General features: G+C 41.9%; 1 protein-coding gene across 2 annotated transcripts in view; it reads right to left on the bottom strand.

The window, feature by feature from the left end:
* Positions 1–22,145, bottom strand: part of orb2 (cytoplasmic polyadenylation element-binding protein orb2) — a 425,677-nt gene that overhangs the window by 104,019 nt on the left and 299,513 nt on the right. The window lies entirely within an intron of this gene.

Raw genomic sequence — 22,145 nt, 5'->3', positions numbered from 1 at the left:
TTGATTATTACTGGCTAAAATTGATGGGCTAACGCTACTTGCAGAATTCCCTGACTTTAAGGTTTTGCATTAGGGTTTAGACAAGCACTGAAAAAAAAGTTTCTTAGATCCTGAGTCCAAACTCTTAAAAAATTGACAAGAAAAAATACTCTTGACTCAATTGGATTTTGACTTGAATCGAGAACCAAGCCTCATAGTTTAAACGGATGTCCTTTTGATTCAAGAAAAAATCCGATTGAATCAAGATGATTTTTTCTTGGATGATTTAAGATTCTGGACTCTGGACTCTGGATCCAAGATCCTTTTTTTCTAGTGCATGTCTGAGTGCAAACCCTAGTGCAAAAGCTGAAAAGTCAGGGAATGCTGCGAGTAACGAATTTCTGCATCAACTTCAGCCGGTGATAATTAAGAGAGCGTGAACATCTTCCGAGTAGGTTTTTTTTTAGTACTCTTATTCGCTAGAAGTGGAAATTTTGTCAAATTCTAGCAAACGTCAGCTTAGCTTAGAGGACAACGACCTTAACAATGGTAGTTTAGTTCGCTGGCCAAAGAAAGTCAGGGAATTGGGATATTTTGAAGTTATTTTGGAGTGGATGGTTTCAATATTTTGGGCGTCTACGGACTAGAGACTTTTTTCCAGTGTATCAAGAGCCCGTAGAACGCACTTCCTTTACTTTTTTCACGCGAGAAAGTAGATACGGAGGTTGAGGTGAACGATTCATTTGTGGTGGCGGCGATAAAGTTAAGTTAGATGATGCGTCTGACACAGAGGCGAGGGAAGCAGACGACGAAGACGACATTTGCCGTAAAAAATTGCCGCGCGACACGAGCTGAAGACTGCACTAAAACAGGTTCACGACACCGCAGAGGATTACGTAGCCACCGATGGATATGAATAGCTTATGAGGTCCAGACGTATTTCCTAACCGGCTGTCATATTCCACCCGCCTTTGCCAGACTTGGTCGAGCAGAACTGCGCCTACTCTTCGCTAAACAGGGTGTCTGCCAGTTATGAAAAGACCGAAATTGGAGACTTTCGGGGATTTTAAGGGGTGTTTCTTTCAAGGAAATCGGGAAATTTTTTTCCCGAGGTAGTAAGAGGAAGGGAGCTAGTTCGAGCGTTAAAATGCGTATTTTATACGACTAATTTCACAAGTCATGTTGAACCGATGAAAACTATGAAAAACCAAGCAACACTTCAGTTTTTTTATTCCTGGTTATACCGCGCCGCCGTGGCTGGCGGGAAAATTTGAAAATGACGGTGTTTAGGACAATTTTCGTCATTTTTTGGGGACATAAACAAGAAAATTGGGGACTTTCGGAGACACCCTTCCAAAATCGGGGATAATCGGGGACATTGGGGACTTTCGAGGATCGGTAGACACCCTGGGAATGCTTGACAGGAAAATGTACGGTAAAAAAATGCGGCAACATTGGTGCAAGGTGTCCTTGAGCGTGGAAGAGGTAATCACACTATTTCACTCAAAGGTGTCACTCTTTTGATTAAAGTCTCTTGCCCGTACCCACGAAGGCGAGGTACAGAGACAAGCTACAAATTTATCTTTTATTTATATTTTTAGCGCCCCCATCGACGTCGTATCACATTCAGATGACCTCATTTCTTATTCCTCTTACAGAAAAGCCTATTCACTTGTGCACTTAGTTTCACAACAATAACATGTAAAAGTTCAGTATTGGCGCGAGGATGTTTAATAAAGTCTATTTATTAGACGACCAGCGGGCTGATTATCGACGTTGATCGACAAAACTATAGAGAAAGAAAACAAGGAGAAAATGGAGGGATCCTATCGGTAAAAGCGGGTGGTTCCAATCGAAAAAGGAGGTAAGCAATAGATTAACTAACGGCAACCCACTAGGCTCTTTAGTAAGTCTGTTATTTTCCTCCCGAATCCACATCAACGATTTTCTATTTTCAACGGATAGGATCGCTTCATTTTCACTTTGTCTTCTGTATCTATAGCTTTGTAGATCGGTTTCACGAATCAACCCGCAGGAGGGGTACACAATAATGTATCTTAGGATATGATTTTCCGTCGAAACCTCTCGGAGAAAAACTTGAGAAAACGTTTCATTAGTAATTAAAATCCTGTCCATCTTGCCGTGCTAAGGAAAAACGCCGCATGAACATTCGATATTTGCCAAATTTTCCCGAATAGAACATGTATTTTTTAGGAAAGTTATGCATATTCTTGAAATGAGAAAAGTATGATTCCACACAAAATTGCCTCCCTCCTAAATTTTTAGGGCAGGAATTCTACATTAGAATATTTAGTATAAATTTTAGATTCGTAAAAGCTTTTAAATGCATCCCCCTTTCTCTTACTGATTTTCTCATGCTATAAAGTGCACTTCACTTTAGCCGGGCACCACTTCTCACAATAATTAAGAACGAAGGAATCCTTCAGCTGTATATATAACTTTGAGCCGTTCCTATTATGTAATTACTCCCTTCCGAGGAATTAAAAATAAAAGGAAACGTTTCCAAGTGTGAATAATTGAGCGATAAAATAGGAAAGTTTTTGTTTTAACTTCCGACTTCCTAGCAAACCTCGCCAATCGCTGATAATACCAACAGCCTTCAACCGCTTTTGAAATATTATGATTCAGATAGATCTGTTCCACACGAGAGAAACAGTTAATTCATCAGAATTGTATTGTGTAAATTCGCACGAGAATCGTGGCGCGCTTTGCGATCCATCGATATGTCCCCATTTAAAGCTGTGGTAAATAATCGATTATTAAGGTGTTCGCTGCGAACACCCTGTTTATCGATACTTTTCCATAGGTTTAAATGGCCGATCAATCGATATATCGCAAAGCACGCCATGCCACTGGCACTATTCTACCTGGAAAAATTCTCCTCACTTGGGCGTTTCTTCTCTTCTGTGTGACGACGGATCTATCCTTGCGAACGAGCGAAAGCCAAGTTGAGTTCTCCGAGAAACACGACCAACTACAGCGTTTTCATTTTAATTAAGAATAGTTACGATCCATCCGCGAAGAGGTACGTACAGAAGTAAACTTGGTAAGGAATAAGACGAGAGAAAATGCAGAAACCCGAGACTTCGGGTCTTCTTTGCTGGCAGGGTTGCCATTTTTAATGAAAATTCCGCACTTCTTCAGCACTTCCGGACCGCCTGTTAAAAATCAGTACTATTTCCGGACTTGTATACACCCTGTCGAAATTGAATGTTTTATCGACAGAAATCTGGCAACATTCAAAAGTCGGTACGGCGTTATTCCTTGGTACGGAGGGACTCTTTTATCGGGCCTTTTATTTGCACATCCAACATTTTTAAGCTCCTCTTGGAGCTCGCCGACGCGCGCCCTCTCGCTCGCGGCAAAACCGCTCAACTCCATCGCGAACCAACCTCAGATACGCGCTTTTAGCACCGCCTCGACGAAACTCAAACGGGCGCGCGGGGGTAATAATTATGATCGTAAACAATGATAATTCCCGGTTGGCTCTTGAAAAATAAATTAATTATTCCTTTTAATTATTTTTTTTCCTTCTCCGGAGACTTTTAGCTCCTTTTAATTGGACTCGGCCAAGTTCTCGGGGAAATAATTGGCGAGTATTTGTCACTTCCGTCTGGCGCGCAACGCGTGGCGATTCTCGAAAGCCGGCTTTCGTTCCTTTGAACGAGTGGAAAACAATCGAAATCTTTCAGAGTCAAAGTCGATTATTTACAATGGATTAAAGTAGATTCCCTTTATACTAAGAGTCAAGACAATGCGAATCCATTTTTGATTGGTTCCCGTATTTTAGGCCTCCCAGGGCACAAACAGGAATAAAGATTAGATTCACTGGAAAAAAAACACACATTGGATCTAGAGTCCAGACTCTTGAAAACATTGACAGGAAAAAATACTCTTGATTCAATCAGATTTAAGCTTAATTCAAAAGGAAATCCGCTCAAATGGAGAGGCTGGGTTCTTGATTTAAGCTAGATTCTGATTGAATCAAGAGTATATTTTCTTGCCGATGTTTTTAAGAGTCTGGACTCTGGATCCAATGTGTTTTTTTTTTCCCCAGTGTTTTCACCGATTGCAAAGATTATAATCTAGAATGGACCAGGGTAGAGTACCTTTATACTGAGAGTCAAGACAACCTCCCCTCATGGAGTCGCAAACGGGAATAAAGATTACACAAATTGACAGTTTTTCGTGATCTTTGATCGGCTCATTCTCAAAGTCCTTCCTCTGTTCCTTCTCTCATTCCGTTTGTTCCTTGTCGAACCCGTTCTTCCCTGGTCCATTGTATGGATTATAATCTTTGCAATCGGTGAAAATGTAATCTTTATCCCCGTTTGTGACACTGTGGAGGCCTAAAATACGGGAACCAATCAGAAATGGATTCACATTGTCTTGACTCTCAGTATAAAGGGACTCTAGATTAAAGTGGAGGGAAAAGTGTTGACAATAAGTCAGCGGGCTGACTGTTGAAATGGATAGAGAAAGAAGACAAAAGGCATATGGAGCGATCCCATTGCATTGGTTGAAACGTGTAGCACTGGCGAGGCATACAGGATCGGTCATCGATACTTCCCCATTTGACGCTATGGTAAAGAATCGATTATTAAGGTTTCGTGCGAAAACCCTGTTTATCGATCCTTTTCCATAAGTTTAAATGGTAAATCAATCTAAAAGCGCAAAGGATCAATCATCGATATTTCCCCATTTGAAGCTATGGTAAAGAATCGAATACTAAGGTGTTCGTTGCGAACACCCTGTCTATCGATCCTTTTCCATAAGTTTAAATGGTAGATCGATCTAAAAGCGCACCAAGGACCGATCATCGATTTTCCCCCATTTGAAGCTGCGGTAAAGAATCGATTACTGAGGTTAAATGGTACATCAATCGATATATCGCACAGCACGCCACGGTACTGAAGGGCAATTGTAATAGACTAAGGGAGAAATGATATAGTCTCACAGAGGCAGCACTGTTCATGAATTTTCCATGACCCCAAGGATGTCACTGTCTTTGAGAAATGCTCCTTTTGGAAATTAAAGCTGCATGATATTGCGTTAAATTTGCGTACCTGCATATTTTACTACCTAGACACTGTAATGCATGCGTGCTGGAGTGAAAACAGGAAACTCGCGTGAAAGCATAATCCAACGGCTGATTTTCAGAAAACGGTGTAGTTTTTTCGACGTTGGTTCGCTTTCACTGAAAAAAAATTCTCGGCGTTTTTACCAAGGTCCGTTGGTACCTTTACCATCTCCCTTTTTTTTACCAATTATTGGTAATTTTACGAAGAGAGACTGGTAAGCTTACCTAAAAACCGGTATTTTTACTGTTCTTCTCAGGTGAGAATACCACTTTTATTGGTAATCAATTCCCGGTAACTTTGCCATTTTATCTCGGTAATTCTACCACAGTCGATAAAAAATATTGGCGTTTTGACCGAGGTCCAGTAAAATTACCGAGAAAGTTCAATAATTTTACCGAGATTTCTTGGTAAAATTACCAATTCCATCAATGGTAATTTTACCAAGAAAAAACTGGGATCAAATAGAACCCTGAATTCTTGGTAATTTTACCCTTTTCTTAGTAAATACACAGAGATTTTTTTTTCAGTGATGTCACCGGTCTCACGAGTAATTAGAACCGCGATTTAGTTTCAATTCTGAGTTGTTTACAATCCTGAGAGGATTTTTTACCCTCAGGATTTTCCGTGCCCCTTCGCGAATCTTTTCAAGCGACGTTGTCGGATGGATCATAGAATCCCATCATTTTACACGGATGCAGATAGGGGACTGAGTGAAGGGCTTGAGACGATCTTGTGATGGCGGCCTCTCACTTCATTAATTATTCAAAGGATAAAATACCCTGCGGCTCTTCGCAGGTTCGAGGACCTCACGTTTACTCCCGTGCTAAGGAAGAACGCCGTATGAGCCTTCAGACGTTGCCAAGTTTCCTCCGATAAGAACCCAAGTTACTGGGAAAATTGTGAATATTATCTTCCAAAATTTTCACACAATTTTGTACGCGATTTAATGTAAAATATCTGAAAGTTTCAAGGGAAAATATGCATGAATGACGTCAAAAATACATGTTTTATCGAGGGAAATTTGGCAACTCTCGAATGTTCATACGGCGTTTTTCCTTGGCACGGCAGTTTACGAGACGCTTTTTTTAAAAAAAAGTCGAGTGACGAGGCTAGCGGTTTTCTTTAGCTGAGGGGCTTTTCAACATTTTTTCTTGGCCGGACACGACGAGGACCACTAGACAAGGTGCACATTTCAGCGTTACTATGCGCGATTTACGATTTCAGCGTGAGGCGTTTCCTCTTCAAAAGAGTCTTAGGGAAAAGCGGTCGATTCTTTGTGCCTCTTACTGCTTTCATTTTATAGTGCGATATTCTTCTGGAGAAGAGAGCCCTACTTCAGGAAAATTTCAAGTCCAAAAAAATGTTACTGCGTAATAGCGGCGTTACCAAGTTGCCGCTTTTCAAATTCGCTGTGATTAAAATCGAGTAAGTTGTGGCCCATGGTTTACGCTAAAATCCGTTAAAAAGTATGAATTTTCATTTGGACGTATTTCGATCTAAGGGGACTTTATCCATTGATACAGGCGCCTTGTCATATATGCATTTTAGTGGATGTCATGGCTCATGTCAAAATGAATAGAGTTCCTTTGGATTTAAATAAGTCCATTTATACCTAAATTATGGTTTCTGGATGAGGCGTTACATTAAATTGAAGATTCGTTCCTTTTTTTGGATTTTCAATTAGCAATTTTTTTTTGATTGGGAATACCACGAAAAAACGTTTTTTTTAATTTGAAAAAATAGGTGCAAGCGATTACTTGATCCATCAATATAGTACCCTTTTCAGGGAAATGATTAATTTTGAAGCTACAAGGATTTTCATGCGTCTAATCCAAACGCACGACCGCATCATGGGTTCTATGATGCAAAACCGCTGAAAAGCAGTTATTCTCCACCACAAAAATCCCTTCTTCTGTCCTTCTCCTGATCAATCTGCACAAATTAGGTGGCATAAAGATCAAATCTACCAAAGTCCTCAACGATTATTTTTTTCAGAAATGAAGTCAAGGTTGCCACAGAAAAGACATCAGCAAGATTATAAAGTCATCAGTCAAACATGCCGGATAAACGAAATGGGTGCGTTTCGGTACATGTCTAAAAATGATGGGTCGTGAGAAACGCCTTCAAATAGGCTGGACGGCAACCGGGACATCCGGAAAGCTGGTATAGTTGCTTGCTTGCGCCTTAGCCGAACCAAGTAGACGCGCGTCCCGTCTTGTGGTCTCGATACATGTCTAAAAATGATGCGTCGTGAGAAACGCCTTCAAATAGGCTGGACGGCAACCGGGACATCCGGAAAGCTGGTATAGTTGCTTGCTCGCGCCTTAGCCGAACCGAGTAGTTGTCTTACGGTCCAGTGCTCACTTCAGGACCGATTCAAGAATTCGGTCATTTCAATTCCGTTTTTTTAAGGGAAAGGAAACGTACGATTTGGATTCCTATACATTTCAGAGTTGCCACAGAAATTCCCTGACATTTCCCTGACCTATTTTGGTAATATTTTTTGACATCTGGAGATATGACAGATGGTTAAGAGGACATAATTTAAAATAGGTTTCAGGCAAAATTTGTTGTTTCAAACCTCAAACCCATTCTAAATGCAAACAAAGGTGATCTAACAAATTTTCCCTAACATTTTCGTCCTTTTCCCTGACATTTCCCGGTTTTTCCAGACTGTTGTAACCCTGAGAAGTGTGGTTTCCAAAACTTGAAAAATTCGATATTCCGTTGCATGGTTGACAAAAGGCCGTAACTACACTCAGAGACGAGCCCGGGAAAACGTTGAGTCACATGGTTAACAAAAGTAGCTACCAGTGGCGTGGCGTGCTTTGCGATGTATCGATTGTTATGCCATTTAAACCTATGGTAAAGAATCGATTATTAAGGTGTTCGCTGCGAACACCCTGTTTATCGATCCTTTTCCATAGGTTTAAATGGCAAAACAATCGATATATCGCAAAGCACGCCACGCTACTGGTAGCTACGTTCTTCTCCCAAAAAGGCAACGATTCATCTACCCTCAATATCAGGTCACAAGGGTGTCAATCCTAAACGGTGGAAAAATGAAACGAATCCCCCTCCCCGAACTGATTTTTCGCCCTGACAGCCAGCGGTGTCACCTATCCTTGAGAGCGGCCGCGTTCACGGACGCTCCGCTGCTAAAGAGACTTAACCGCATTCCCAGACGAGTGTACAACTCACGTTATTCAAGATCGGACTTACGCGCTTTCGTCAAGTGCGACTATCACCATGTCCCGACATACTCCTCCCGCGATATGACTCGCGCGGCTGCGACGTCAGTCCCACGTCAGAATTTTAATCGACGCTCCGCGTCGCGTCGACCCCCCCCCTTCCACCCCCCACCCCCGGGCGCCGGGGCGAGGTGCGATAAATCAAGGAAGAGCGTAATCCACAACAGATTGCCACGTCAGAGCGGGGCCGGTGTTGCCAGATTTGCCGGTGATTCCCGCGGAGCCGGATGCGTCGGGGATGCGATAAGTGGCACTTGTGGCAGGCCCGCGGGCATGTCAGGCCGCGGATGAGAGACTGACACTTGCAATATCCGCGGGTCGGGAGACCGGGAGACTCGGCCACGTTGCCAGATTGCGCTATCGCGAGGCGTCGCTAACGAGGAAATTGAGGAAATAGACGTGATTATGCTAGAGTGCTAAGGGGAAACGCCACGACATTGTTCGAATTATACCGATAAAGGCATAGTTTGAGTTTGAGGATCGTCTTATTATCATAATAGTTACTACACTAAACGCTATACATCGCAACATTATATCGGAATATTGTGCACGATATCAAAACCAGGCAGCTGGTTTGGTATGGACATGTCGGCCATGGTATTGTCGGCCTCTTATGGTGTAGTGGTTGTAGCGCTTGCACTGTAATCGGGAGGTCCCGGGTTCGATTCCCGGACAGGCGACCCGAGTTTGATGGTCTCAAACAATGGTTGCCTGGGGCTGGTTCAGTAGAGACGGAGGGGGGATGGGACTTAAAGCGTGGGATTAGCCCTTGTGGGCTATTTGAAGTAGTAAAAAAAAAAAAAAAAAAAAAAAAAAAAAAAAAAAAAAAAAAAAAAAATGTGGGGAGAATGGCAGATAGTAGGTTTACCCGGGAAGGTATTTGATTTGGTTCCTCCCGGAAGAAGGCGGCGTGGACGTCCAGTAAAAGGTTGGCGGGAGGGAGTGGAGGGGGAGATCAGACGGTGTAATCGACATTAGGAGTACTGCTATTTTTATAAAACTAAATGAGTAACTGAATGGAAAGATAACTCAACAGTGGATCGAATCGGTGGGATAGGTCGGACACGATTTAAACACTTTAAAAGCGTGTATCTTCATTGATATGAAATGTTGATGTTGTAAAAGTAGTTCTGTTGGTTTCCTCGTAAAATTTTCTTCAAAAGCCACCCCTAAAATTTAAATTTGTGCCGTGATAGACGGAAAATTTTACAATTTTTGTGAAAAATTTCATATCCGACCTCTCCTATTGACTCAATCCACTGTGCGGCGTATTGCCAGCGCGAGACTTGCAGTCGCGCATTGGCGCCTACAAACCTAACAGGGATACTTCACGCATTGCGCAATGCGTGTAGTATCCCTGTTAGGTTTGTAGGCGCCGCACCAATGCACTGGTCGCCCGCCACGACGGCGTATGAACATTCGAGAGTTGCCAAATTTCCTTCGATAAAATGCTTATTTTTAAGGAAAGCTAGGAATATTTTTCCTTGAAATTTTCAGGAACTTTAGGTACGATTGCGGTTAAATGATCTGAAGAATTTGAGGAAAAATATTTACAAATTTTCCCGGAAATTCGTGATTTGCCAAGGGAAATTTGGCAACACCTGAAGATTTATACGGCGTTTTTCCTTTAGGGGCAGATACACCTGCGAGCTGGACGCGCGTCTTGAGCGGCGAGTAGGCCTTCGGCCGTGTTCGGCAATCTTCTTAGCCAATCAGGTCGCAGCTCGCCACTCGTAACTCGCTCAAAGTATACGATCGGATCCTTCTTTTCGGGTCAAGACGCGCGTGTAGCGCGCAGTAGAGTCCCTTTATACTGAGAGTCGAGACAATTCGGCTCGTGGATGTCACAAACGGGAATAAAGATTACAGAAATTGAACGTTTTTCGTAATCTTTGATCGGCCCATTCTCAAATGCCTTTCTCCGTTCCTCCTCTCATTCCGTTTGTTCCTTGCCGAACCCGTAATTCCCCGGTCCATTCCAGATTATAATCTTTGCAATTGGTGAAAATGTAATCTTTATTCCCGTTTGTGACACTGTGGAGGCCTAAAATACGAGAACCAATCAGAAATGGATTCAAATTGTCTTGACTCTCAGTATAAAGGGACTCTAGCGCGCAGGTGTATCTGACCCTTTAGCACGGCCAGTGGCGTATCGTGCCTTGCGATATATCGATTGTTATACCATTTAAACCTATGGACAAGAATCGATAAACAGGGTGTTCGCAGCGAACACCTTGGTAATCGATTCTTTACCATAGGTTCAAATAGTAAAAGAATCGATACATCACAATTCACGCCACGCCACTGAACATGACAGTATATTAGAGTGCTTATATGGAGGAAATAGAGGACGTGCAGAAATATGCAGTTCTTGGAGCCCGAAAGGGCAACCAATCTTCTAGCGCGAAACACACTACCAAACTGCTCCTGCCGATCTTCAGATTCCGGATCTTCAGCGTCCTCCCGCAAAAATGAGTCAATGTATGTGTCGAAGGCAATTAGCCGACCAGAATAGTGCTGGTTCCACACTGTTCTCTCAATGTAGACATGAGAGTTAAAACCTGGCAACAACTTCCATTTAAATGTAGCAGACGCTGGTCCGCCTTCCATACTCGACGATGAAAAACGCATTACCTCTGCGCCTGGATTCTAGGAATCTAGGCAACCCTCAGAGCGGATCTTATTGCATTTCGACTCAGCCTCTGTAAAGCGCTTTTCATGAGCCTGTGCTCGTGGTTGCCATTTTTCATGAAAAATAAAATCTAAAAATATTTCAGCTGAAAAATATGAAAGATATATTGAAAACTATTTTTCGCACTCACATGCAAAATTAAACGAAAAGTCAATTGGTGTTATTTAGTGCGTGCAGCAATCGTAGCGTACCCAGCCCGAGAAAATATGTTTTGTTTCTTATTTTTCACAGCCTCGTGAAATTTCGTAAAATATTTCACCGGAATTTCCATCTTTCGCATTTTTCATTTCACTTGTGCAACCCTGCCCGCGCCAGATGATATGATTCTTTTAGGCGTAACCCTAAAATCAGATTAAGGCTGAGGCGCTTCATAATCGAATAATAACCTCGGTCTCCTTTTACAAATGGACGTATTTCTGCCAAGCAGAACTATGTGCATTAATGCATGAGTCCTGAGATCCACAAGGATGTATGCATAACAGGGTTCACGTCATAATGCAGAATTTCTGTTTGGCAGAAACACGTCCAAATGTTACTTCAGAGAGAGAGAACTTCGTTCCGCGAGTTTTGCTATGAAGCTCAAAGGAAAATTCAGGGCGGGAACAGAAATTAAAAATTGGAACTCTCCATCTTTTCTGGTTTTCGGTGACGAATTTTGAGAAAAGCCCTTTCTTCTTGATACGACGCGAGACCATGAAAATACGGGGAAATGGAGCGATCTTACTGGTGGAAGTTGAAGGTTGCAATGGAAAAAGAAGATAATATACTAATTGACACCGACCTATGAGAGACCCTTTAGCTAGACCAACTTTTTCCCTCTTGGTCTCTGACAACCACCCGTTTCAACCAATAGAATCGCTCCGTTTTCTGCTAATCAGCTATCGATTTCTGTATTGAATGCGAGGTTTTTTCCCGAACACTATTCTGCTTTCATTTCTCTAAATTTGGCCAATTTTTGGGTTTAGAATGATTCTTTAGGCTCATGCGCAGGGGCTATCGTCCCTTTTTTTGCTAAGAATTCGAAATCTGCCGAGATTTTTGACCTGATCGATGCGACATACCTCATGCCGGTTCGACCACGTCACTTGAGATTGACGAATCGCCTTGAAGACCATCCATCAGAGAAGAATTAAATGATCTTATCCCACAGCAGCGACGAAAATATCATGGCCAAAAGAGAAATAGAAAAAGTGATCATTCGGCGCGCTATATCGATTCGATTTCTGTATCGAATGCGAGGTTTCTTCCAAACACTACTTTGCTTCCATACCTCTAAACTTTGCCGATCTTTGGGTTTCGAATGATTCTTTAGGCTCATGCGCAGGGGCTATCGTCCTTTTTTTCCCTAAAAATTCGAAATCTGCCGAGAATTTCTGCGATACATCTCATACCAGTTCGACCACGTCACCTGAGACTGACGAATCACCTTTACAGGGTGTATACTAAAACAGGCTGGCCAAAAATCAGTACTTTTACAGTATTTTTTCAGTACATTCCCAGTACCTCCTTAACATTAAATATTCAGTACTTTTTCAATACCACCAATTAAAGAAAATTCGAAAATTTTCAAAAATTTGAATTTCTCGCTCAAACTGCGACAAAAATTACAGAAAAATGCGAAAATCCCGGACCTTCTTGCGGGATTCCCGCACTTTTTCAGCACTTCCGGACCGCCCTTGAAAAATCAGTACTATCTCCGTACTTTCAGAAAATTCCGGACTTGTAGACACCCTGCTTAAAGACCATCCATCGGCAAAATGATCTTACTCCAAAGTCCCGACGAAAACATCACGGCCGAAAGAGAAATAGAAAAGGGGATCATTCGGCGAGCAAAATCCAAGCGCGTGCAGAAAGCGCGAGGACGCCGGGCGGGGGGGGGGGGGGCGCGCGTCTGGGGCGGTAATCGGATTCAACTCACGTCTCGCGGCGAGTAAAAACGCAATTACACAGATTTAAAAGCGCGACCCGGGCCGCTCGCGCGAGTCGCGCCGCGTCCGCTCGCAGCAATTATATTCGTCAGTGGCGTGGCGTGCTTTGCGATGTATCGATTGTTATGACATTTAAACCTATGGAAAAGATCGATAAACAGGGTGTTCGCAGCGAACACCTTAATAATCGATTCTTTACCATAGGTTTAAATGGCATAACAATCGATATATCGCAATTCACGCCACGCTACTGATTTCGTTCGCCGAAGCCGCGACGTCGACGTCGCAGGCGTCGGGCGTCGGGGATGCGAATAAATTAAACGGCGACCACGTCCGCCGCCAAATCCCCGGCGGGGAAAAATTGTCGCCCCGTAATCGAAACGGAATCGGGGAAGGCCTTCGATCGGGGAGCACGCAGCGACGGGGTTTCGTTTCAAAAATACCCTGCACTAACCCCCCCCCCCCCCCCCCCCCGGATTATATTACAGGATCACCCGCAGAAAACAAAAAAAGGCTCGTAGCAATCGCTCGCAGGGTTGCCGCGGAATTAGAAAATTAAATTCCCTGATTTCCTTGCAGCCTTCGAACACTGGGAAAAAAAACACATTGGATCTAGAGTCCAGACTCTTGAAAACATTGACAAGAAAAAGGACTCTTGATTCAATCAGAATCTAGCTTAAATCAAGAACCAAGGCTCTTAAATTAAGCGGATTTCGTTTTGATTCAAGCAAAAATCGGATTGAATCAGGAGTATTTTTTTCTTGTCAATATTTTCAAGAGTCTGGACTCTAGATCAAATGTGGATTTTTTTTCCAGTGTATTTGCTATTTAAAGAGATTTTTCCGATAATTATGAAGAATGATTCTAAAAAGAAGAATTATGATCTACTTTGGAAAAAAAAAACACATTGGATCTAGAGTCCAGACTCTTGAAAACATTGACAAGAAAAAGGACTCTTGATTCGATCAGATTTAAGCTTAAATCAAAAGGCAATCCGCTCAAATTAAGAGGCTTGTTTCTTTATTTAAGCTTAAATCAGACTGAATCAAGAGTATTTTTTCTTGTCCATGTTTTCAAGAGTCTGGACTCTAAATTCAATGTGGTTTTTTTTTTTCCAGTGAAACTCACATTCCCTGATAATAAAAATCCAGAGACAAGAGACCCTCCACTAGTATCTTGGCCATTAAGGAAGCTTTTGCTTTCGGGACTTCAGTATTCTACTGTTGACTTACTTACACGGTTGATGTTCAACAGTGTGTTGGCAGTTTCGTTTTGCAAACAAGCCGAAAACGGCCGAAGTTTGGGAAACTTGTTCGGCTCATGACGTCATCCGAAGCTCATCATCGACTATGTAGGTAAGTCAACAGCCGAAAAAAGAGTGATGACTGTTGCTCCCTAATAATTGTTCATAAGGAATTGTTGAAACCCCGAAAGTAAAAGCTTCCACCTGTCGCTAGGAGGCCAGTGGAGGGTCTCAAAAATTCCACATAAAAATTCCCTGACATTATCAGGTTTTCCCGGAATCCCTGGCTGTGGCAACCTTGAAAATATTAACAGGCCGTTTAGTTTACTTTGTGTTCTACTTCCAATATTAACACTACTTGTCGGTTACTAATGGGCTTGTTGCACGTAGCAGGTTAGTTAGCAGTTGAATATTGGAGACCCGATAGTAAAAACTTCTACCATTCTGCCGTGCTAAGGAAAAACGCCGTATGATCATTTGAGAGGTGCCAAATTTCCTTCGATAAAATGTTCATTTTTGAGGAAAATTATGAATAATCTTCCTCGAAATTTTCAAGAATTTTAGGTGAAATTGTGAACAATATTATCTGAAAGAGTGGAAGAAAAATGTTTTCCAATTGGACTGCATTTTGCAATTTGGACCTATAAATTCTGGGTTATCTGAAAAAACACTTATGTGCATAGGGAAACTAATGGCACATGCGTTGTTTTTAAACCGGGGCGGAATTTATGGGTCCAAATTGCAAAATGCAGTCCAATTAGCCCAAAAATTCGTGATTTATCAAAGGAAATTTGGCAACGCCAAAAGGTTCATACGGCGTTTTTCCTTGGCACGGTAGCATTGCCGAGATACCAATGGAGAGTCCCTCTTTATCTCCGGGTTCATCACTGGAAAGGTTAAAAAACGGACCCCGGCAGTCCTGTTTACACATTCCGACAAACATGTTCCGTAGTCTTTGACGTTTCAATTATTCACTCCAACAAGCGGAACCGCCGCCCATGGTCAAAACTCATTCGACTCGAAAACCTCCCTACCTTCCTTATACTGCCGTGCTACAAAAAAACGCCGTATGAGCCCTCAGACGTTGCCAAATTTCCTTTGACAAAGTGCGGATTTTCAAGGAAATTTGTGAATATTTGCCTTTCGATTTTTTAGACAATTTTACTCGCAATTTGTTCTAAAGTATTTGAAAATTTCAAGGAAAAATATGCATAACTTTCCCCCAAAAAATATGTTTTATTTGGAGAAGTTTGGCAACTCTCGAATGTTCATACGGCGTTCTTCCTTAGCACGGCAGTACAGCCCTTCTCCGGGCGTCCTCCAGTGGCGTGGCGTGCATTGCGATATATCGATTGATCTGCCATTAAAACCTACGGAAAAGGATCTATAAACAGGGTGTTCGCAACCAACACCTTAATAAATCGATTCTTTACCACAGCTTCAAATGGGGAAGTATCGATAATCGATCATTCACGCCGAGCCACTGGCGTTACCCCTCCCCATTTTTGCCCTTTCCCAGTTTTTCACCTTGAATTATTGATGCTGGACTCGTACAAGACATCGCGCATCCACCCCGCGGCGATATCGAACCAGAATCGATAGAAATCAACTGCCTTAACCCGAATATCGATCCCCGATTCGATGGCGGTTTCGATTGTTTTCATCGCAGCTATCGATCCAGCCAACGCTCGCTTGGATCAATCCACATAATTGCGTTTAAAGGCTGACTAATTGATTGGCCGCGTCTGGCCGGCCGTTGACGCGTTGTTCGGATATTTGAAAAAATCCCCGACGGATTGAAACGAGGCACAGTGGCGTGGCGTGCTTTGCGATTTATCGATTGATCAACCATTTAAACCTGTGGTAAAGAATCGATTATAAGGGTGTTCGCAGCAAACACCCTAATAATCGATTCTTTACCACGGCTCAAATGAGGAAATATCGATAATCGATCATTCACGCCACTGCACAGTGATCCGGAAACGTGGGGTTGTGTGGTCGCGCGAATGTCTGACGTGAGTGAATTGGACGGGACCCATTGATTGGTCGCGACAAAATTCACGTTTCATGCATGGAAGGATATGATAGGTTGGGTTTGATTGCAGCCAACACTGGGAAAAAAGTCGCTTGGATCTAGAGTCCAGACTCTTAAAAACATTGACAAGACTAAGTACTCTTGATTCAATCGGATTTTTGCTTGAATCAAAAGGATATCCGCTTAAATCAAGATGCTTGGCTCTTCGATTCAAGGAAAAATCTGATTGAATCAAGAGTACTTTTTCTTGTCAATGTTTTTAAGAGTCTGACTCTGATCAGCGACTTTTTTCCGTGAGAGCTTGCCCTCCATTCGTATCTTGGTAATCGTGGAAGCTTGGACTTTCAGGAATCAAATAATAAACTCTGCTGAGATAGCGAAAGACCCGTCAGTGCAAAAATTAAGTTTTGAGAATATGAGCGCCTGAGTAGAGAATTTTATTAAAAGGACCGTCCACTCTTGTCATATTTGGATTTAATAATCCAAAAGACTCTCAGAAATCGTTTGTGTGATTAAAATCAACGGATTTTACTTTCGATTCAATAGAAAGGGTCTTTTTCAACAAGCTGAACATGTGTTTACCGCAAAACCCCGCGTAGCGCCATACGCGGTTGTAGCAAATAACATCGAGAATATCTGAAAATTGGGATTAAATTTAAAATCTGGCGAAGTGCGAAGCAGACAGCCGGAAACCTTGACAGTAGAGGAGCTTTAAAAGCTCTTTCCAAAAGCTCAGCTTTTGAAAAGAGGGAGGGTCACGAATGTCAGAGAGTGTGTTCATGAATAGGGGCGTCTAATTGGCGAAACTTTTCTAGCGCCTTGGGTGGGGGAGGAGGAGGAAAGGGGAAGGAGAGGAAGAAGGGAGGAGAAGGGGGCAATAAATGAAGAGGTGAAACACGCACGGATATGAATCGTGTCGGTCTGATAGGACCAGACAGACTCGATCGAAACTTGCTTTTCAGCGCCAATTCAATAGGTGACTTCGATTCGGTGTGTTCGTTCATGTGCATAAAAATGGATTCAAACACCTTTGGTAGAGTAGTCCTTAGTCAAATGATTAAAACAGGGAGAAGGATCATGAGACTATGCGTTTACTGTGAGTTATTTACATGCTTAAAATGGTGACATGCTGCGATGCTGAAAGCCTTTTCGGCCTCTCAGGGTCATCTTCAGGGCAATATGGAACAAATATAATATAAACATATTTTACATGATGGCGTCAAAAGATGAATGAATATTAACCACATGAACAAATATCAACTACATGGCAGAAGATAGGAATTAGCAAAACTAAGTGACCAGTGTCAACCAGGTGATTTTATTAGTGATAACAATGAAGTTAATATTCGTCATCTGTTTGACTCCAATATGCATGTAGTTTATTGTTCTATTATATTTGTTCCATATTGCTCTGAAGATGCCCTTGAGAGGCCTTGAAGGCTTTCAGCATGTAAGCACGTTACTATTTTAAGCATGTAAATAACTCGCAATAAACGCATAGTACCATGATTCTTTTCCCTATTTTAATAATAAAGATGGATACTGAAAAGGGGACCACTATCCAAAAACGATTAAAAATCGTTATTCAAGTTTGAACGAAATTCCTACTGATTTACACGAAAAATTTTGGCTCTTCTTTGGATCTGAAAACATTTTCTTTTTTTCAAGAAATATTTACATTTTTTTTTTTAAATCAAAGAAATGAAACTTCGTTATTTGTGCCGAATTTCACTTTATTTTGATCAAGAAATATCAAAACTGAGTCAAAGACACATGTTCTTAAACGTGTTTTGAATGAACAATTTAGGCTCTTCTTTGGAACCATTTAATTATCCTCCAAGAAAATATTTTAAGATTTTTATTTTTTAACTCAAATATATAAAACTTGTTCATTCGTGCCAAAGTGCACATTCTTTCGATTGAAAAACAATATTTTTCACTCGGAAAAAAGCTGGATGAAAGACAATTGCCTATATTTCTTTAAATTTAAAAATGATTTCAAACCTTATTTTAAATGGCGATTGGAATTTGGAAACTTACTTTTCAAAACAAAAGTCACTCCTAAAAAGGAACGGAAGAATAAAAGAAAGAAAAAAGAAAAAAAATATAGAAGGTGAAGGATTGTGAAAAACCATCTGCAAGAGTTTAAAGCACCCTAAATGAGCATCAGTCAAAATACCAGATAAACGAAATGGTTACTTCGATACTTGTCTAAAACTGATGCGTCATGAAAAACGCCTTCAAATAGGCTGGAAGGCAACCAGGGACATCCAGAAAGCTGGTATAGTTGCTTGCTCGCGCCTTAGCAGAACCGAGTTGACGAGATATGATTAGACAGCGGGTCTGATCTTTCACCGTGTGTGCCTGATGCTGTTCGCCAAAGTACCAGGAGTTAAAATTTACTATCAAAATTTTCTGCTGTAATCAAATGAGGTTATAACCTTGCAATTATACACCGACTTTGTAAAACGTTAATACGAAGGGATAAAAATAAAAGCATTTTTATTTTTTTTTTCTTTCTTTGCTGGTACTAGTTTGAATTTACCGATGGTCATGTAAAACATAAACGTCAATCTCTAATTTACGAGGTAATTTTCCTAATCCGGTGTATTATACTATTTTCGCATGAGCTTTCTTCACGAACGATACTTTAATTCTCACTTGAAGTAAGACAAATTCGAATTTTTGGTCGTATTTTCAAAATTCCAAAATCCAAGATGGTGGCGACGGCCTAAAATGCTGTGTCGGCTCCTATTCGATCGATTTCTTGTAAGTCTCGGTAATCGAGGATGTTGGTCGACGGGAAACTCAAATTTTTCGTCAGATTTTCAAGATTCCAAAATCCAAAATGTCCGCATGGCCTAAAATGCTTTCTGCTGGTAAATGCTTTAAAATGCATTCGCTGTAGACTTTCAAGTATGTCAAGACGCTGTCTGTTGGACAAATTCACTGCGGAAAAAACAACACGGCGTCTACAAACTTGTCAGGACAAAATTTCCCGACTTTTCTGGGCACTCCCTGAGTAATGGAGCTGGAATTAGGTTTTTCGCGATGGGCCGCTGCAAGAGGGAACAAGCAACAAGCGACAGGACGGTGACGTTTTTGCTTTTATGTTTGTATGAAAGGATCAAGTTCTGGTATGTCGATGTGATGTGTTAAGTAAATTGTTTTTTATTGTATTATTATTTATAGATTTTTTTAGAATAACTTGTACTTGTGTTTTGGTATGGTGGTTTGTGATTGTGTTGCGTTGTTGTTTGTGTTGTGTGGATTTTTGTTGTGTGTGTGTTGTTTTGTGTGATTGTTGGTCGTTGTTGTGTGTGTGTGGGTTGGCGGGCGGGTGGGGTGGGTCGTAGGAGATAAATGTATGGGGTATTTCGGTGGTGTGGGTGGGCGTAATTTTGTAAGGGAATTTTGGGTGGGGTTTGGTTCTGTTTTGTGGGTTGTGTGTAGTGTGTTGGTGTGATGTGTTTGATCTATATGCTTTTTTTTTTTTTTTTTAAAATTGAATTTTGTTTACGAGACGATTGTTTTATCAAAAATTTTGTAGTTACATTGGTTGTGTGGTTGTGTGTTTTCTTGTGTGTGTGTTGTGTTTGTTGTGTTTGTGTTGTGTTGTTGTGTCATCCCCAAATTTGTAGAAAATTTTCATTTCCATATTGGACGAACGTCGATTATTATTTGACTACAAAAAATTTAAGAAATATTTATATTTATTTATAACATGTATATTTATGTTTGTTAAGATTAATTAATATTTTTTTGGTAACCATTTGTGTGTGGTGTGTATGGTGTGTTTTTTTGTGTGTGTGGTTTGTCGATCTATAGAAGAAATGTGATTGTTGTGTGTGTGTCGCATCGGTGTTTGTATGTGTGTGTGGTGTGTTGGTGGTTGTGTGTGATATGTGGTGTGTGTTTTAGAATTGTTGTGGATAACGCGGATAACGTAAATCACCGCGACACGGAACGACACGGAGCAAGGAAAGGGGGTGGGGGAGGGTGGAGGTTGAAGGGGGTGAGAAAAATTCGGAATAACGCGACCGTCAAGAACTCGGGCTACCATTCGGATACGGAAGGAATACGGAAGTCAAAAGGGGCGGCGAGAAACTTTTCGCACCCGTTGTCACGCTTATGCGCATTCGCCCTAAAACTCATCGTTTCCCAATGAAAAAGAACGTAGTTTACTTCCCCCAGATTTTCTGGACTGATACAATTCTGCGTGACAAATCCCCTGCAAAAACAGTCTTTACTGGAAAAAAAACACATTGGATCTACAGTCCAGACTCTTGAAAACATTGACAAGAAAAAATACTCTTGATTCGATCGGATTTTTGCTTGAATCAAAACGCGAAATCCGCTTAAATTGAGAGGCTTGGTTCTTGATTTAAGCTAGATTCTGATTGAATCAAGAGCACTTTTTCTTGTCGATGTTTTCAAGAGTCTGGACTCGAGATCTAATGTGTTCCATTTTCCAGTGTTAATCATAAAATCCCTCACTTTTCCCTGATTTCCCAGACCTGTAGACATGCAGTCATGTCATTTTTTAGGGTACCACTCGCATTTTTATCACCACTATCCGATTCCTGGGCGATTCTAAGGCACCCTCGTTTTCCAGACCTGCAGTTAGGCAGTGATGCCACATTGGCGTAGCACCCCCCTGCCTTTTCACCGATCTCCAATTCGAAGCGAAATTGGGAATTGCGCCAAAAAACGACAACGCTGCACCACACGTCAGGTCGACAGATCGATCGAGACCGGAATAAGGCTTGGGCCAAGCTCGAAGCTCGTTGTGGTGGGGGGGGGGGGGGGTTTAAGGTCGAGAGGGGGGCGGGAGGGAACGGGCGAATTATAAATCAAGCATGACTCGTGCAGAAAAATTGCCCCGACACCGGGACCGGGAGCGCGGCCGGTGTTCGAGTCCGTATCGATAATGCCTTCCTAAGGAAAAGCGCCGTATGAACATTCCGGAGTTGCCAGATTTCCTCCGATAAAATGGTCATTTTTCATCAGAATTACGAAAATTTGTCTCATGCATTTTCGGACAATGGACCACTAGACAAGGTACGAATTTAAGCATTCTGATACATGTTTCTTAACCAGAATTTCACGTAGAACACGATTCGCACAACGAAAATTACGGAAATCAACTCCTTACAAAGATATTTAATGATTCCTGATGCGTGAATTCAAACCGCCCGCTCATTAAAACTCAATGCTCCACGTGATTCACATCGCGCGCTAAACATTATCATGACAGTCTCTGCGATATAAAAATCTGGCAACCTCAATCTTGACGCTTTGGCTCAGTTATAGCAAATTGCTAATAGTTTGAACAACACATGGTGAGAAATGAACATTTCTCGATAGAGAAGCTTGCTGAAACCGTTGTAGTGGGCGATTTGACTCACTTAGACGTAGAGCTTAGAGTTTCTTGTGAGCGGGCAGTTCAAGTTCCTCGTAACCAATAGGAAATAAAAACGTTAATATCTTCGTTAGGAATTGGTTTCAGTAATTTTTGTTGTGTGGATCGTGTTCTACGTAAAATTCTGGTTAAGAAACACATAACAGATCGCTTAAACTCGTACCTGGTCTAGTGGTCCATTGCTGTCCAATTTCTCATCTTCAGCTTTTCTGACAAATATCCTAACATTTTGGTCTGAGGTTATGTTCTATTGTTTCGAACCACACGATATATCGAACCACTCTCGAATACGATCCATTGTTTCTGCATACGCGAGCCCTGAGGTCGGTGGGCGCGCCGCATATGAATCCCAACTGCGTCGCAACACCCCCCCTCGGTCGACCGGCGCGCCCCTCTCCTTATTGGATCAAGTGGGTCTGTTTGCACCGCACGTTTTATTCATGCACGGCGAGGGGCGACGGCGCGGCGGGAGGGGCGCTGGGGGGGCGAGTTT

The sequence above is a fragment of the Bemisia tabaci genome, chromosome 10 (genome assembly GCF_918797505.1).
Source record: "Bemisia tabaci chromosome 10, PGI_BMITA_v3".
NCBI lineage: Eukaryota > Metazoa > Arthropoda > Insecta > Hemiptera > Aleyrodidae > Bemisia > Bemisia tabaci.
Note: the sequence above shows the minus strand (reverse complement) of the source record. Positions and strands in the feature narration are given on the sequence as shown.